Here is a 16490-nt window from a genome sequence, read left to right as displayed (position 1 = left end):
TGTTAGGGAAATAATTTATGTTTGGAAGATGTAAATATCTTTGCTTTGTTTTTTCTTTATAAATGTAAGATGACACTGTCCCAACCTGTCCCGGTGTAGATGAATGGTAGAGTGGTTGGATTAGTTTGTTTTAATGCAGTGTGACACGCATGCACACAAAACTCACAGGGCAAGCTGACTGGGCCAGGACTGATGTGCTCCACCATTCAGGTTTCTGCGCTCTCCTATCAGTACTCAAAGATGACACCCCCCCCCCCTTGTTCCCTCCTCCCCCTGGTCATCTTCATGAGTACTGGACCAAGATCCTAATTTTTTTATTTTTTTTTTTAAGTCCATGGTGGGCAGCCATCATTGTTTCTCTCAGACCATCCTATGCAGAGCTCCATGTGCACACAGCAAGAGGCCCTTGTTATGTGGCAGTTTCCCCACCCCCAAGTGTTAAGAGACTGAGATGGTGATGGTATTGATGGTGGCGATAACTGCCGGGCCTCAGTTCATGGCTAGTACTCGCTGCCCCTCTGGTTTACACTGTAGTGCTACCTTTTAAGTCAGTGAATTAGGAGTATTTATGATTGTGAATAAGGGAAAAGCTAGCAACACCACAAAGAAGCTGCTGTGGGGTTTTTTTTTTTTCTTCTTTCGTTTTTTTTTTTCGGCCTTCTTTGCATGGCCATTCCCTTGGTGTGTAAAAGTGAGCTTTTACGCTGATCACAATGAGAATGGAACACTTGCTCTACCTCTTATTCCTTCACTCTATTTGCCACCTCTTCACTGGGTGGGAATGACAAACTTGAACTACGGACAGACAAAAAAATTAATAAATAAATGCTTTATTGTTCAGTAACTAACTTTCATGTCATTATTCCTGCATGTGTACCAATAAAACCTTCCAAGGGTAATGCAGGCATTACGGTACAGCTCTGAAGTTTAAAGTTAGAAAGTTGTTTGGAGTGACATTTAATCAAACAGTGTGTCAAAGATGGACACGGACTACAACTTTTTGCCTTAAACTTAAATTCCATACAATTGCCATCAGTGAGCGACTGGTTTACAAAACACAAGATTCTTTATCTACAAGGAAAATGCTGCTCACTTGATTGGCGATGTCAAGCATTTAACGAGTTTAAGGTTTCACTCGGTAATTTAAAGTAATGGAAAAGCAAAAGTTGTCCATTTGTAAATTTGGTCTTGGCTAAAGTCAAGGCTTCAAAAAGAGTCCAGTCAAGAGTTTTGTTGGGTTTTTGTTTGTTTTCCAGTATTGTCTCTTTGTAGATCTGTCTTCCAGTACACTGTACACTTTAATTGGCCTGTATGATCCACAAGCATCTAAATTTTTACTTGCATGTTAGTAAGAATTCCACTTTAGACACTTGTTTGTGCAGCCATGCACTCTTGCATGAATAAAGAAGCCGACTGATGCAATTGTCACCAAGACGTCCGTCCTGCACTTTATGCTGTAAAGTGCAGGATATAATTTAATTGAGGCGAGAGACACAACTGCATACATCTATTGTTAAGTGTTGCTCAGAGGAAAAAATTGCCTGTGGCAGTAACACCACAGTTACTGCTTGTGTAAACGTCCTTATGTAATTACACTGATGTGAATGCACATTTTTGGGAAGGCAGTGACCCTTAATGGGTGCGTGATGAACAGGATTCCTTCATTTTGTAGACTCTTTCTGATTGCTTTAAAAGAAAAAAAACACGAGTGTCAACAGTGCAGTTCAACAAAAGCTTACTTTGAGCAGCCTATTCTGCCTCTAGTGTGTCAGGCAGAGGCCTATGATTTCACGCCAGGACGAGAAAACTCAATGCCAGTAGACTGCAGGCAGTGGTCCAGTGTTGTGCAGTAGAGGGGGATTGTCAGCCAAGTTAAAGACGCGCTTTTTAAGAAAGTACTCTTTTGATGATGGCTTACATAATGCTACACAAAAGATTGTCGTGTGAAGGGGGAAAACAGCTAACATCTGCTTGAATTAGTGTCCGAGCTCAGCCTAAAGTGCACTGTGATGGAGAAGTTAAGATGCCAAAACAGGTTATGACATAATCCTAACTTATAGGCATTAATTAGGAAAAAGCTATGGTTTTTATTTTTAATAGTCCACCTCATTCTGGATATTTCTGCTGTGGTTTCAAGTGACTATCGCATATTTCTGACTATCTTAGCACGTCATCAATCAGCAGGCAGATGTTGGGGTCTGTGTTGATATTCTTTTTTCTGTTCAACCTTTACTATCTCATTTCAAATTCTCAGATAGGTCTCATTTAACAAATAAGCACTAGTGGATTAAACTTATGCCTATTTTTTGCCTGGTGTAGTAAAGTTTGGGAACTCTTGCTGTTGCCCCAAGGGTCCCGCAGATGGACAGAAGAGTGCCAGACAAGACAAAGTATGTGCACTCCATTTTGGAACTGTTTTCTTAATCTTATGCCAGATCTCACGATCTCCTGACCTGCCTGCGTCCTTCAGATCGAAGTTCGAGTGGAATGTTTTTTTTCCAAGCCATTAAACAACTCATTAGTGTGTCTCACGTACGCATACTCTTACACATACAATCACGGCATCCACTGATAACTCTGTTTGCTAATTATCATAATTAGTCGGTGTAATGAAAACTGTGAGAAAGCTCGGCGTCGAGCCACTCTGAATCGGTAGCCTTCTCTTTCTCTACTCCTTGCCAGGGAAAATGTGGCCATTATCGTGCCCTTTGAGGGCAGATGCACAAGAAGCAGATGACATGGTGTATGTTTCCCTTTGACGGGCATAACACAGCGTGGCCTGTGGTGGGAAGTTAGAATAGGGTCATTTTACTGAGACTGGTGAAAGAACTTTTATGGAACTAGATCTTCCTAAGCCCTGGGCTGACATCACAATCTTATGCAATGTTTTGTACTGTAGATGCACACAACTCACACTGAGAGTCTGGGAGGTGTAAAGAATGGGTTACAAAGTGGTGACTGTTGACATCAAAGAGGAACATGGCCAGTTAACTTGCCTCAGGAAATACAAATATATACATATATATATATATATATATATATATATATATGTATATGTGTATATATATGTATATGTGTGTGTATATATGTATATATTTGTAGGTATAACCTCCATGAGAGACATACCAGATGCCATCTTTGAAATGAGCCAAACATTACATCACAAAGCAGTTGGCAACCTTTTTTCATGTAGAAAGAAACTTTTTGTATCGTAAGAAAGAGTCCGCTCGCTGAAAAACCTTTTGTTGCACATTAGCTTTTTTAAATCTCCAAAGTTCAGATGGAAATTGTTTTCTCAGTCCTTTAATCCTTAAGGATTACTGGAAAACATACCTAAAAGAGTAGGTACTCATTGAGAAAACAAACACGGGTCTGTCAGTGTTACATTTTGTATTGAATATAATACAGTTTATGCAATAATAAGAAGCCATGCAACAAATGTTACTCAACTGATATCTGCTGGATGCTTCATTTCCATACTGCAAATCTTTTCTGTGAACTCCGGATTATACTAGTAAAAAATATATGAACGAATACAGTTTAAAAAGTAAAGTTTTCCTTTATAAATGTAACACAGTGAAAGTATAAAACAGAATAAAATATAAAAGTTAAAAAAAAGGATTACAGTATTTTACCTTAGTAAAACATTCAAGAAGCTTATTTTCACCACTGAAAAGTATATGAAAGTTATAGATCATTTAAGCATGACGAGAGGGCTGAAACAACTCCTGCAAAATAATCACCATGTTTACATGCAAACATGTTGGTGTGCAGCGCCACATTGCTGGATGTAAACTGTCTCCTTTCTGTTAAAAGCCTTGAGGGGAGTTCTGTGCTCTCTGGTTTCAAAGGATTGGGTGACAAAGCAGACGCTAGGCCATAAATAAATCTTCTGCAGAAAAATGTCTCAGAGGGCATTGCACAGGACGAGGCAATTACATAATTACACTTTGGTGAGATCTTTTGGGACCAAAAACAGCCAGTGGCTTGGGAATGTCTGCTGCTGTACCTTTTTTTTTTCCCAGCTTTTCAGGCTTGCATGATTACAGAAGCAGCATGGCCCGATTACCCTCCCACCTGGCCTTTTTGACACTCATGATACGAGTTGGTTTCATTATTTCCCCAATCAATGTTGTTATTTTGCATTAAAAGTGCCAAAAAATAACTGCTAGCAGCTGTGAATGTAATGATACTCACCACTTTTGCTATTGTCTTTTGAGTTAATAATAGCTGTTATTTCCCATTTTTTGTGTTAATTACTCGCACTTTTCAATAAATCACAGCTTTGTAGTGGATGTACAATATTTGTCAGCAACATCGGTTTAGTTGTTCAAGCCAGCCATTTACTTGGGAGAAGCTTAATCCATTAAGGCATGTAGACGAGGTCAAGGGTACCTGAATGGGGAAAAAAGGTTATTTTAACCTACTATGATGATGAAGGGTGAGCCCTTTCAGAAACTACTGATCTACTGGGATTTCAGTGCGCAATCATCTGTGGGATTTTCAGAGAACTGCCCAAATAGAAAAACAAAAATGCGGTTAGCGGTGGTTCTGTGATCTGATGAGCATAAACAATCCGGTCATTAAGTGATGACTTGACGAATCCTACTTCCGGGCCTAAAGTAGTCTGCGTTTAATATGGCTTTTGTGTTGTTAACATGTTTAATGTTATGTATTTTCTTCTATTTAATCTCAAAAAGCTCTAAGACAGTCAGTGATCACTGTTGACCTCCCTCGGCTTTTATTACCGCTAATCATTTATTTAAGCTCAGTTTTAAAACCTTAGGATGTAACTACAGCCCAGCCCATGCAGCAGTATATGAATGACTAACCTCGTATTGTGGATGGATTATCTTAGTTGTTCTCCTGGCTGAAGTTTGGTCCTTTTACAGCATCCTGCCATGCGATTACATTTGTTCCTGACCACCGAGAACACTCACGTTAACTTTTATCGAGTGAAAAAAAAGTTAGCTTGTTTATATTATGCTAACATAGCTGTGTCGCTAGCGGTCACGTAGCACATCGTTATATACCAGCTAGCCCAACTTCAGTAACCCTACAAACGTCACTGCTGTTTAGTTTTCTGTCTATATTTATCTGACTCAAGACTTTGTGGACTGGTGCCAGCTGAACTACCTCCAGATCGACGCCAGTAAAACCAAGGAGCTGGTGGTAGACTTCCGCAGGCACAAGCATTCTCCACTGCAACCACTGAACATCCAGGGTATGGACATTGAGGCTGTGGACAGCTACAGGTACCTTGGTGTTCATCTGAACAACAGACTGGACTGGACTCATAACTCAGACGCCCTCTACAGGAAAGGGCAGAGCAGGTTGTACCTGCTGCGGAGACTCAGGTCGTTTGGGGTGGAGGGCCCACTCCTGAAGACCTTCTATGACTCTGTGGTGGCTTCTGCTATCTTTTATGGTGTGGTCTGCTGGGGCGGCAGCATCTCTGCTGGGGACAGGAAGAGACTGAACAGGGTGATCCGAAGGGCCAGCTCTGTTCTAGGATGCCCTCTGGACCCAGTGGAGGTGGTGAGTGACAGGAGAACGGCGGCTAAGCTGTCATCCCTGTTGGACAACGTCTCCCACCCCATGCAGCAGACTGTGACAGCACTGAGCAGCTCCTTCAGTGGGAGACTGCGGCACCCACGGTGTGGGACGGAGAGATTTCGCAGGTCTTTCCTCCCCACTGCTGTCAGACTCCACAACAAAGACTTTAACTGAACAAACACACACATCCACACATGTGCAATAACACTAAGTGCAATAATCCTTTCTGGCATCGTTGTATTTTTACTCAGTTGTATATAGCATTCGTATTCTATTTTTATCTTATTGTATATTTTTATTCTATTTTATTCTACTGTATATAGTATATTATTTTATTCTATTCTGTACAGCTGTGTACTGTATTTATTCTTATTGTATTCTAATTTTTGCGTCATAACTTTTGCACTGTCCACTTCCTGCTGTGACAAAACAAATTTCCCACGTGTGGGACTAATAAAGGTTATCTTATCTTATCTTATCTTATCTTATATTTATGTTGGAAGTGATAACAGAGCTGTACGTTTTAATTTGTTTCCAAAACCCTGCAGTCAGGACATGCTATATTGTATTTAGATAGAAGCTAGCGAGCTAACTTCCTGCTAACTTCTGACTCCGTTAAATATCATAAATTCCGTTTTCATGGATGCCTGGATGTTAAGCTCAATTGTTACACCTGGTAGAGCAGAACGCTGATCATTTTATTAAAGATGAAAGACTTTAGACAGTTTTTCAACTCTCAGTAATGCCATAGTGATCATTTGATATATGGACCTGCAGCGGAGTTTAGGCCCAGACACAGCTAGTGACGTCAGACTTAACGACCGGATTGGAAAATTCAATTCAATTCAATTTTATTTATATAGCGCCAAATCACAACATAAGTCGCCTCAAGGCGCTTCATAGATACAGAGAAAAACCCAACAATCATATGACCCCCTATGAGCAAGCACTTTGGCAACAGTGGGAAGGAAAAACTCCCTTTTAACAGGAAGAAACCTCCGGCAGAACCAGGCTCAGGGAGGGGCGGCCATCTGCTGCGACCGGTTGGGGTGAGAGAAGGAAGACAGGATAAAAGACATGCTGTGGAAGAGAGACAGAGGTTAATAACAGATATGATTCAATGCAGAGAGGTCTGATGCTGTTGGTGCAGTGGTGTGGGTTTTTTTTGGCACACTTCGTCATCAGCTGAGCATCATTTAAATTCCACAGTATTGATGTTAACCATGTCTAACCTTGACCAAAGTGTCATCTTTTATTGGCGACCCTGAGTAGGATAACATGCCATGTCACACAGCTCATTTTATCTCGGCCTGTTTTCTTGACGACAGAACGAGATCACTTTACTCACTTGGCCTCCACAACCAAAGATGTGATGTTGTTAGGGTACCTTCGGGTGGTGTTGGAACTAGACGTATGCTTCTTGAAGGCATTGCCCAAAATATGTACACCACAATCATCTAAGATGCAACTAATAATGTTGGAGGCAAGTTTAAACTAAAAAAAAAAAAAAGATTCTGACACAGTGACAGATACGATATTTAGCAAACCTCGTGGGCCTTTGCGTGGTTGGTAATCCATCCTCGGATACAGCTTTAGCATGCTATCAGGTGCAAGGTCATGGTGCTGCATATCAAATGTAAGGGCTAATTGAATTAAACATTGAATAGAAGCATTACACTATGAACAGCAACTGTGTTAGAGAGATTTTCTCGACCTCTTGACAGAATGATTTGCTTCAAATGGATATCCCGAAAAAAAACTTCAGAGTTGTTCCAAGCTAAACCCACTGGAAATCAACAATCTAGTATTACACTACATTAACAAGCAGCTTAACCTTACTTTGTCCCAAAACATACTTCAGGTGCATGTTAGTACTTCTGTCTTGTGCTGAAGGTGATACCTCAACAGATTAGCGATTTGATAGTGGGGCCTGGATTAAAGCATGTTGTAATTAAATGCTGATGCACCGATGGCAAGCATCCATCCTAAACAACATGGCCAAAGCAAAGTCTGAGAGGAGATGTGTGTGTCTCGGTGCTGCTTCCTGTGTGCAGAATGAAGTGCGTGTGTAAATAAGCAGAGCGCATATTAAAGCAAATATTTGTCATCAGTACTCCTCATGAAAAAGAGATGACAGTGTATTTAATCAAACTGGCAAATGGGTTCTGTGTACTTTCAGATGCCCATCTAATGAGTGGTAAAGGTTTCTACAATCAAATTTCAGCTCCAATGTTTGTGCTAGTTTATGGTTTCAGTAAAATGGATCCACTGCAAAGACCCAAAGCAGGTGAGTGTGACGTACGAGTTTCGATTGCTTAGAATTCTAACCCTCGCTCAGTTATGTTTAGTCAAGTCATCATGCAATGATTCCTCCACCATATAAAGTATGAAACATTAGTAGAGACCATAATTATATCAGTAATAGCCCTTTGCTAAGATGATGGATTGCACTGCTGAGGGAACCAGGAGGGTGTGTTGTTTACTGCATGATTGGGAACATTTGGACTATTTTAAAACTCGGGACAGCAGAAGAAGGTGAAATTTAATATCTTCACAATCACTGCTGGAGCAGAAGTGCTGTGAACTGATGTCAACAAGTTGAACAGCTGCAGCGAGACAAGGCAGCCTCTCCTGTCAAACCACAGCTGAAGGCAGAGCCCTCACCATCCAAATCTGGAATAATAACCTCACTGATGAATATTTATTCCAGCCCAGGTCAATTAATTTGTTGCTTGCACGCTGCAACTTCAGCCAGACCTAAAGGAGGAGACAAGGGCTTTTTTGACCCCTCATCACCCATTTGCCTGATTACGTAAATGCGTTTCAATGTTTCCATTGATGACCTCCAGCATTACTGACAAGCAACTATTGATCTACCAGTTGTGTTTTGGTAGGCATCTGCGCAAATGAGCAGAATGGTAACACCCATCAAACTGCTAGAATATTCCTGAATGAAATGAAGAATGCTTACGAGTTTTCTGTGCCAAGCCTGTTACCTGCAAACACACACGCACACAAACCGGCACACGTAACTCAACAGTTACGTGTGCCGGCTTGTGTGGTCCTAGTATTGTGGTCCTGTGCAGTGTCTCATACGTGGTCCATCCATACAGATTTACAGTGTTTGCATAATATAAAATGTACTTTTAACAGGTCTGTAAAGATAAACTCCCATTCTGGAAAACAAAAGCAGTAAAAACTGGATCTAGTGATTCGCAAATATCATAAAGTATTTAAAGTGAGACATTTTCAGTATTTCATGAAAATTGTTAGCTCATTTTGAATTTGGTAGCAGCAACATATTTCAAAAGATCTGGGACAAAGCCCATGTTTAGCACTGTGTAGCATCCACTGTTCTTTTAATAACAGTCAGTAAAGATTTAGGAACTGAGGAGACCAGTTGCTGGACTTTGGGGAGGAAATGCTCTCCCATTCTCATCTGGTATAAGATTCTATAGATTCTAGCTTGGCCTTTCCTGAAAAAGACCGTCCCTCTTTTCTTTAGCCTGGAGGATGTTGTGTCATTGTTTTTCCAATAGGAAACAATAAAACTGGAACTCATGTGCAGTGTCTAATATTGACACAATGTGATTCTAAAACACCACTTAAGCACCTAAAAACTCCTCAAGCATCTCCCCCACATCCTCGATCTCTTCCTGGAACCTTTAAATAGTGTTCTGGCCCAGGGGAGGACAAAGGAGAAAACAGGCGAGTGTGTACGTGTGCTACACCCAGGAATTGACTTTGCACTAAAATTAGTGCACAGATACATTTACACACACTAAATGACCACATGGTGACCCATTGCATTCCTGTTGCTAATCCTTATCTTACAGGATCTGTCAACTATACACTAAATAGCTGCTCAAGCTCCTGGGAGACAGGTCCAAAGTGGTAGCTAAAGAGCAAAAGTGCCTAGAAAAATGTATATTATCTAAAACAGAATACATTCCCAGTGCATCAGTGCCATTGCACCAATATACCAAGATTAGTCAGTAACTGATTCATAAATAGTACAGTGATTAACTGAGATTATCTGCAGATTCGTTTCTGCTTATTCAGTGTTGCCAGTCTAGTTTGAATGAAAACATATTCTGAGTCACCATCTCTTCTTTGACTGGCAACCTTTAAGCACTGAGAAGTGAGGGAACCAGCAGCTAAAGTTTTGAAAGCCAAACATTTTTCCATGCTTGCAGTTTGCCTCTGTTTTAGTTTTAAAATTGCATGAAAGGCCTTGGTTGTAGGGAGGCCACTGTAGCCTTCACTGAACAAGGGTAATCCCTGCCCATCTTTATTTCTGAAAGACTCAGCCTCCCTATGGTCTGTTTATGCCAAATCATATTAGAAGAATCCTTTAATTGTCCCACAAGGGGAAATTTGGGTGTAACAGCAGCAAGAAATACACATATACAAACAAACAGTGCACAAGACACAGAACAGAAACATACACAATTTTTACATATTTGCATACCTACATTTAGATATTCCATCACGTATTTCTCCTGCTTATCTCCTGCTGCCTCTATTTGATGTAAAACGAGCAAAACATGCAATGTCATATTTTTACTTAAATATGGAGTTTCAGTAATTCGTAAATTAATGTTTTGCTTTTGTTTTTTTTAACCTTTTTGCACAGAATCCCAAAGTGAGATGCTTTTCATCGTGAGTACCTCTCTGCCTCTCTGTGCCTGTTCATGCAGTATAACCAGGATGGAAAAAAACACCATCAATCATAGTGCATACGTAAACCTCGTTTCATCAGCTCACGATCATCTTTCATCTTCAAAACGCCACTGTGAAAAGTGGAAACGCTTTCTTTCCAGTGCTATGAGTTTCTTTCAGGAGCAGGGCCAGTCAGCTGATCCAGCTCCAGTGGCCCTGCTAGATCCAGTGATTGCATCAATATCCCTTAACACACCCCATTCACTTTTCCCCCCCTCTTCTTTTAATTAGCGATGGAAAGTAATCGTCTCTCACGAAAGGGATGATGTATTGTTTTTAAAATAGACTTGGCAAAGCAGTTGACTTTTGTCCAGATTATTTCAAAGTCTGCCAAAATTTAAATGACACAAATAATCCTGGCTTCTGGGAAAAAGGATGATGGCGTATGTGCTGCGTCTCCTTTTCAAAGTAATCTTTCAGTTGACAAAAGAGTGTGCCACATGCACATTCACATGGGGTCACAGCATTGCAAGTACATCATTTTCACTTAAATTCTGGCAAGGCACTTCCTTTTTTCCCGTTCCCTTTTGCTCGTATAACTCTTGCTGTCTTGAGATCAGAAGGCTGACTTTTCCTTGGTCTTTGTGCTGATTCCAAGGTGCCAAGGTAAGTGACAAGGAAAGTAAAGAGATCAGGGCACGACGTTGATTACCTAGCCCACAGGTGTAAAGCTGATCCCTCTCTCTGGCACAAGGATGTCCTTAAGTGGTGCGCTGCTCCTCTTCTGTTACCCGTTACTCTCTTTGGACAGAAAACTTGCCCTGTTTTCAGTGCTCTACTTGAGCAGAGATACAGTAGCTTCTGTTACTCTTGTGGCTCTTTTACATCACATTAATTAGACTGCACTGGATAGCCAGTACCTACTTTGTTACCCTGCTATGCAACACATTACTTAGTTTGCCAGAGGAGCGATGATGTATCATTATCATATGTATCACTTGTCAAACTACAGGTACTGGATTCGTGATATATTGTGTATTTGCTTTTAAAGCGACAAAGCTGATAATATTAAATGTTACATTATTATTTTTGATAATTTACTGTAAAGGACACAAGTGTTATCATGTCGACCTTGGCCTGCTCTTCCCCTTTCACTCTTTCCCCTCTAGAGTTCCTAATCAGGGGATCACATGTCACCTCATGCCGAGCTTTTTTCTGCATTGTTTTCCTTTGGGGCGACCTGCTTAAATCAAGCATAAACTACCTCTGTAATCTCAGGACAGGCAGGGCCGAAGAGAAAATTGTGCTGTGACGTAAGAAATAATCTTCTTGTTTGGAGAAATTGCAGCCCGAGCATAATGAGGAAATTGCTTTGTGTGTGTGTGTGTATTTTGGTCTGTATTATTTACTTATTTTTTAATGGGGAAGCTTTTTGCTTACTTAAATATGCATTTAATATGTTAACTATTTTTAGAGTCTTTGTTTGCTTCCCTTCAATTTCTTTCAGTTATATTTTATTATGATACTAGAAATTCAGTGTATGCATGTATAAAATCCATGATCACTGTAACACACTGGGAACATTGGCGACCCTTTCGCTGTTTGTATACTTTGGGTCTCACACAGCAGTGGGAAACATTAGCATCCCACAACCGGATAGCAGAAAGGCCACTACTGCAGTAAACATCCACTTGTAAAGTCTGAAGCCTAAAAGATAATCTCACCTAGAAAAGAAAGAAGATGATATCGACCATCTGCTTAGTCTGGAGGGGATTTCATTGGCCTGCTGCAGCTGAGTCGAGTCATGGGGATGATTAGGCCTCCCTGGTGTCTCATTCCACTGGGTGCCAGGTTCAGTGTCACCACTGATTGGATCCTCTAATCTTGTTCTACGTGAATTAAATTTAAAGCAAGGAAGAAGATGACCGCATTCACTTTGGGTCTGCTCCACATCTCTGTGATGGTGTGTCGCTGCGACTCCTGCTTCGCCTCTTCCATGATTAACAGGTATAGTATCAGACAAACCGTTTTTATCTGACATTAACAGATATCCAAGGTTATCTGAGTTCAAACAATGCAGCGAGTAACCACAGCAGCACAGTGAATATATAAGTTAAATATGAGTTTTGACTGACAACAGGCTAATTAACCCTAATTGATGCAGTGAGTTGCTTCTCCTTTTTTTTTTTTAAATAACCCTATAAGAAGACATATCCTAAAGAGGTTGCTGAAACTATTAAAAATGGGGTAAGAACATGTTATTAAAATCTGGCTGGACCCTCAAGGAAGAAATGTGGTAGAAAGAAAAATCTTAATTTGCCCATGCATGTTAGAGAGGCCCCTTCACTGTCCACTTTTAAATCACGTCTTAAAACCCACTTTTATTCCTTGGCTTTTAACCTCAGTGAGACTTAGTTTCTTTTTTAATTCAGTAGTTATTTAATTAATGATTTCACTCTTCTTTTATTTGTTTTTTATTTATATCTCATGTAATTTTATTTTACAGTTCCAATGTACAGCACTTTGTGTCAGCTGTGGTTGTTTTAAAGTGCTTTATAAATAAAGTTGATGATGATGATGATGATGATGATCATCTATTCGGGACGCCGAACAAACAACAAGAGTTTGATTCCAAGTTTATTATGTGTCTCTGTTTGCCCCGCAGAGGGTTCCATACTGGAGCTGACGTCGCTTGTTGCCCAGATATCGTTATGGTAACCCTGGCTGTTGGCTCTTTTAGGTGTGGAAGCTGTTTTGTCCTGAGGGAGCTGCTGTGCCACACATTCAGTGGAAAGAAAACAGCGCACCATTCACAAAAACAGATTTACAACACTGAATGAGCAGTTTTGTTCTTTGAACATGGAGCCAGCTGGTGCGCTTCTTAAAGAAACAGGCTTGTGGTCGAACTGGGTGCCAGCGAATACAGCGAAGGATCATCTCTATCATAATTTTCAAACTCTGGAATTGTATTTATTTTGTGAAAACATCATCGAGAAGATTTGAATAAGTAAATAAGAAAATATTTAGTCTTACGGCCAGCACAATTTGGTCGGATATTGGTTGACATAAATAAACAATGCCCTGTTTGGCACTTAGGCCTGCAGTTGGCTGTGCTCTGTATATGAATGTACAAGAGTCGCTGGCTGACAAGACCGGTTTAATGTTGACCTTTATCACTCAAGGGCTGGACACAGTTGAGAGGAATCCATCACTCCTCAGCTGTCACCATAAACAAACCCTTCTCAAGTATCCAGTTCCATTTAAATTATCCTTCAATGAAATCACAAGTTTTATTTTCCTTTATTGTTTTCCAGACTTCACTAACCAAGTTTAAGGGGAGACCGGATACTTTTGCAGGCATGACAAAACAGGAGAATGACATAAAACGGGCAAATCAGACATTTAAGGAGACAGAGATACACAAAACAGTGATGACTACCTGCACCTGTTAATCCTATAATGTATCACTTCCACCTCAGGACGAGTAGCTCATTTGAGCTGCAAGTAGATGCTGGGGATGCTGAAATGGAAGCGTGCAGTATATACGGAGGACAGGAAGGCTGCATGTTAGCTATTGCTTCTTATTTTCTGAAGCAACTGTATTATAGGTTAAAATAAATAAACAAGTAAAAAGTGTGATACCGCACACAGCCAAGTCCTCTAAGTACAAAGTGCTACTGGTTATGAGCCAACAATGACCATAAAGTTGGGATCACTTTTGTTTCCTGGCTCTGGCTGTCTCTGTCAAGGTCAGAGGAGCCAGAGCCAGAAGATCAGAGGCATTAATAGACAAGCATTTACTGAGATATGACATATAGGATTGCAAGCCCGTGCATGCACCGTGCCTAAATGACAATGTTTGCAAAACAAAATTTGCATGAAATGAGAACGCAAAGTGGGAACAACAATAAACTGACAGCATGTAAATGTGACTACTGCAATCTGCTGAATGCAGTTTTTGTTGCTGCTTGTGTGACCGGACACACCCACTGTGAATAAATATACATATTGTCTTTCACCGGGCTCGGGGAATGGAAAAAGCCTGAATCCCATCCAACATATTGTACCTGCTGGATTCTCCTATTCCTCCCCTGAGTGTCATGAGACACTCAGCTGTCAAAGATGAGGCCAAAATGAGTGTCAGTGTGCTGTGTGTATGTATGTGTTTGTGCAAATGTGTAAGGTTATTGTAGCTGAAACGACATTAAAAATTAGCAAGGATTACTTGAAATTTGATACAGCATAATCCTGTTACGCATGCCAATGTAACGTGAAATCGTTTTTAAATTTTTCTTGGTAGGCAAAACAATGAAACTTGAGTAACAACTGAAAAAACACAAAGGGGGCAAAATCAAGTTGAAATCGCCCAGGCTGATAAAATGAAACCAATAAATAAATTAGCCAGAAACTTCTTTAAACACTCAACAGCAGAAGATTTTGACAAGTGTGTTGAGTGTTGGCTGTGTTAGTGAAACACATTTATCTGTGATCTGGCACTCTATTGCTTTTTAAAATGAACTGTAAAACTGTGTGGCTCCAACAGAAAATGCCAAACTGATTGTATCGCGTAATCTCAGATGCTACAATTACTGGCTCTGCGCTAAATGCTCATATCAATGTGCTAACAACTATCATGCTAACATGTTTTAATGCTAAATACCGCTTACATCAGTTTTTTGGCTATGAAGGTCTTTATATACTGTATATACGTAAAATCTGTGCAAATATTTCCTGCTTTAAAAAGAATGATTGGACTCTTCTTATTGCAGCTATTCATATTTCATATTTTTCAGATAAACAGATCAGCCTAATCAAGCCAATGCATTTGGCAACAAGTGTGTTGGCACAGTGGCAAAACTGGCATTGGTATAAATACAAATAGTAAAATAATACTATTTTACCGAGTACACATGGATGATGCTGCTCCACGTCTGAAATAATTTGTCATTTGTGGCCACTGCTCTGACAACAAGAGCTCAAACTGCTGCAATGACATCCTATAATAAGTGCGAAAGCAGTCATCATACAACTAACACTCCTGGATCAAACCATGAAATTCTCTTTAGAATCAGATGAACAACAGAATCTCAGTTTTTTCCTCTTCTTGTTTCAGGACCAGCTCATCATTGCTTGATGTTGACTATTTTGTACAGTGCATTTTTAAAGGACAAATTTACTGCAGAAATGCAACGCACTGTGTTGTACATGTTATACGACAAGTTCAGATTAGAAAAATTCTAAACTTTGCTTTGTTTTTTTTTCAGTGTTCTGTGTGTAATGGCCTGTAAATCTATAGAATAAAAATCTATGTGTGAATATAAATCACACATAGAGACAAAAAAATTGATTCTCTTCTATATAATGCTAGATTCTGAGTGCTTGTGTAAGAGTTAATCCCATTACCAGTCACGTGCTTCAGCACTGTTCAGATTGCATTTCTTTTATTTACATGGGTTAGCATTTCTGCTGCAGCAGTGTCCTTACATGAGAAATATGGCAACATGATCATTTTTGGTGTGGCAATTTAAATGCAGCAGGTGAGTATCAGTATTTTTTGCCCCATTGTCAGTCACCCTACCGCCATCATCGACTGACAGTCAGCAGGCCTCCATTGCACTGCCAGATCTACCGAGAAAACTTATGTAATTGCCATGTCATCAGAATTATATAATTACCTAATTTAATCCTGATGCACTCACAGAACACCATTATGGTGTCATGGTGTCTTTCCCCCCTATTTACACTAAAGATCAAGGATTTATAAAAGGCTAATTTATGATTGAATTACTGAATTTTGTGGCATTCCCCATCTTCTTATGTGACAGCAATATATCACAGACTTTCTATGAGGTTTACATATACTTGCCATTAGTTATATTATTGCAAAATCCAAGGCCCAAACCACTGTTTAGTATATCCAAAATGCCGATGCTGTCTCTTAATCCCAATTTCAGAGGTTTGTTTAGTAAAAGGTGTAGTTTAACAGTTATTCATAACTGGCAGTATGGCTCCACTCTATGGCCTGGCTCAACTATGCTCATACTTTAAAAAAAGCGTAAAGTAGGGAGATCAGATTCAAGACCAACTGTACAAAATGGAGCAGGCAAGTCAGACACATCTTTGAAAACTCCTAGGATTGAAGTGGGGTGCATGCCCTATATTAGATTTGCCAAAATGATGCATAGAAGGATGTAAGATGAACCATGAACTGACATGAGGTGGCATTTAGATCAGCTGATCTATCAGGAAAAACAAGTGGCTTGCTTGAGCTA

This window comes from Rhamphochromis longiceps, linkage group LG4 (assembly GCF_057381845.1).
Source record: "Rhamphochromis longiceps isolate RC_006_pf linkage group LG4, R_longiceps_female_GT1.1, whole genome shotgun sequence".
Taxonomy (NCBI): Eukaryota; Metazoa; Chordata; class Actinopteri; order Cichliformes; family Cichlidae; genus Rhamphochromis; species Rhamphochromis longiceps.
The sequence above is the reverse complement of the archived record's forward strand: the minus strand, read 5'-3'. Positions refer to the sequence as shown.